The sequence below is a fragment of the Nematolebias whitei genome, chromosome 2 (assembly GCF_014905685.2).
Source record: "Nematolebias whitei isolate Nwh7 chromosome 2, NemWhi1, whole genome shotgun sequence".
NCBI lineage: Eukaryota > Metazoa > Chordata > Actinopteri > Cyprinodontiformes > Rivulidae > Nematolebias > Nematolebias whitei.
The window spans coordinates 61,239,300-61,242,413 of NC_056499.1; the positions used below are offsets into that span (position 1 = coordinate 61,239,300).

The 3,114-nt window shown below is 44.2% G+C and overlaps 1 long non-coding RNA gene across 1 annotated transcript; it reads right to left on the reverse strand.

Annotated features, from left to right (window-relative positions):
- Positions 1-2,107: 2,107 nt before the first annotated feature.
- Positions 2,108-2,527, reverse strand: LOC119425068. The gene is made up of 3 exons (XR_005187545.1): positions 2,450-2,527; positions 2,220-2,372; positions 2,108-2,145 (listed from the first exon to the last, which is right to left on the reverse strand). It is a non-coding gene; the product is annotated as an uncharacterized LOC119425068 (long non-coding RNA).
- Positions 2,528-3,114: the final 587 nt, after the last annotated feature.

Here is a 3,114-nt window from a genome sequence, read left to right on the forward strand (position 1 = left end):
TCACTGATGACGGACATTAAATCTGCTGCAGTTCGGATGTTGTATCACTGAGCTATAACTCTAGGAAAAATGTAGGTGGCGCTGTGTAGGCTATTGGCCAATTATCATGGATTCCTGTTGAAGGGGTGGATGACAATCAGTCATAGTGTTTTTGGTGCACCTTGGCTTAAATCTGTGCACTTTAGAGCCAAATGTATTGTAACGGCGTCACTTCTGAATTCGCCACGCCGCCACACCCACATCTTCCAGCAAAAATGGTTTGTGCTTTAAAGCAAGTCAGACCAACTTGTTAAATTTCTTCTAACACAGGATCATCCTGATTCAGTCAAGGATGTCAGAGAGGACTCATTCCAAGCAAAACAAGTGACTTCCTGTTCTGAGGGGGCGGGGCTTTGATGACGTCCGAATATGACCACAGAGGATCGTCGGGCATCGGACAGGGATGACTCATGCCAAGTTTGGTGCATTTCGGTCTTTCAATGTGAAAGTTGTAGCGTTTGGAAATTTATGGCATGAAGCTCAACTTTGAGGCCAAGCCACGCCCCTTTAACATATACGAAAGCGCAAGCTTTTGATAAATTTTACTCCCCAATGTGTTAAGGGCATATGAACCAAGTTTGAAGGCATTCCATCAAAATCCCTAGGAGGAGTTAGTTAAAATGTGCCATTAGAAATGCCCAAAATTAACCCTTTGACCCAAAATGGCCGAAATCCTGTTGAGTTTGGCCCAGGGCTCCATGAGACTTTTTCATAGGTCCTGAGAAGGTACAGATGTTCACTGAGTTTCAGAATTATCAGTCCAAAAATGGCTTGGGGCTGAGGTTTTAAAATATTCTAGGGGGCGCTGTGGAGGCTATTGGCCACTTATCTTGGTTTCCTGTTCAAGGAGTGGATAATGATCGATCGTACTGTTTTTGTGCACCTTGGTTCAAAACTATTGAATTTAGAGCCAAACGTATGGCGATGGCATTATGTCTTACTTCGCCACGCCGCGCCGCCCACATGCTCCACCCAAAACTGTCAGTGTTGGAAAGCAAGTTACACCAAGATGTCTTCAGTCACTGGACACACTATCATGCTGATCATGTAACAGGGGTCAGATAGGGATTGTTCAACGTAAAACTTTACACTTCCTGTTGTCAGGGGGCATGGCTTAAGTGATGTCAGGATTTGACCATTCAGTCTTGCAGGGGACCGGATGTGGATCAATTACTGAAGGTTTCATGTCTCAGACAGTTTTCATGTAGGAGCTATTAGCGTTTTGTTTTTCATGGTGAGATGTCAAACTTTGAGGTCGGGCCCCGCCCCTTCAGCATGCTCCGAAACGAACCGTTTAGATAATTTTGCGTACCCCATGCCTTTTGACCAAAATGGCCAAGTTTGAACCCGACTGAGCGAAATCCCTAGGAGGAGTTTGTTCAAATGTGGAGGCTGTAAACCGCCAAAAAGGTGTTAAAATTGGCCCGGCATTCCAAAATGGCCACCTTCCTATTTATCGTACAACATTGGTGCCAGAGGGTTTCTGTGCATCTTGGGTAATTGGACAACTTACTAAATTTCATGTTTCTACGACAAACTAAGGTTAATGCGGATGGTATTTTGAAAATTTCTAGGTGGCGCTCTTGAGTCGCTTCTGTTGCAATTTTTGCCACGCCCTTAAAATACGTAATTTTTCACCTGTCCTGATGCGTCCACCAAATTTTGTGACTTTTGGGATATGTTAAGGCCTTCAAAACGGCAAATCATTTGGCGGAAAAAATTGCAGCTTGGGCCTGAAGAGAGCAATGGTGTTTCTCTGCTCGGGCCTAATTATGTGTGGGAAAAGTGGAGCACCCACACCTGCCTCCACCCTCATTTGCCACACTCTGGATCCTTAAGCAAGGCCCCACCTCTGTTCCCCCAGGCACCCTAGCTGGCAGCTCTTTGCTCCACACAGAGGCTGTGGTAGCTCAGTGGTCTGTGGTTGATCAGGAAGGACATACTGTGTGCAAACAATCACCAAGTCTTTGTGCGAGTTAGTTCTCTGTGGTGACCCCTAAAGAAGGGAGCAGCCGAAAGAAGTAAAAATTAACAATTAAATAAATAAAGATTAAGATTACCTTTATCCATGGATGATTGAGAGCATCTTGAATTGTCAATCTCTTTCTGGGAGCAAAAAAATATAAATATCAGCTTTAGACGTTTGACCGCAACTCTCGTTTATAAACCATGCTCATTACTTCTTATCTTTTTCCAGCAGCTGGCTGATGAACGTCTTGGCCAGCTCACTGGTGTGACCAAAGAACTCCTCGTCAAACTCATAATTTACAGCTGAGATGTTGCCCAGGGTGTCCTGTTTGGTCTCTCCCAGGAATGGAGATGCTCCGCTCAACCTGAACCAAAATAAACATCAGTGTTTGCTCTCAAACTGCAGTTACAGACCTTCTGTTTGTGCTCGTAGATCACTTACAAGATGTAGGTGATCACGCCGATGCTCCACATGTCTACTTCCAGTCCCAGTGGCTCATAGTTGACTATTTCTGGAGCTTCAGAGGCCAACGAGACAGAAATACAAGTGTTTCAGCACATTTGTTAACCCCAGCTTGGGAGAGAAAAAAACATGAGCTAAAACAAGTTATGTTAGCGATAAAAACAAAATAAATACATAAAAAAAACTATAATACTTAATTTTTCACCAGTCCTCATGCGTCCGGCAAATTTGGTGACTATTGGGATATGTTAAGGCCCCCAAAATGGCAATTCACTTGGCGGAAAAAATTGCAGCTCGGGCTTGAACAGTGTGATTACAATAGGCCTTTGCAGCACTTTGCTGCTCGAGCCTAAAAATGATGACACAGTCTATTAAATATCCTGATGCATGCTCAATAATCCAGGTAGAAAGATCCCCCTCTTACAATGCTGTGATTGCTAGTATCACTCAGCCCTCTGTGAACAGTAAACAGCCATCAGTGTGCTAATGATCCATTGTTAGGCTGATGGTCCTTCTTGAGCATGTGATAAGCTGGTTTTGGTTGTCAGCAGCAAAACTGGTTGATCCACTCTGAGAAGGTGCTATTTAAGAGTCTGAGCTGAATACAGCTCCTCAGACTGAGGAAGTCTCTTGGATGAGAGACG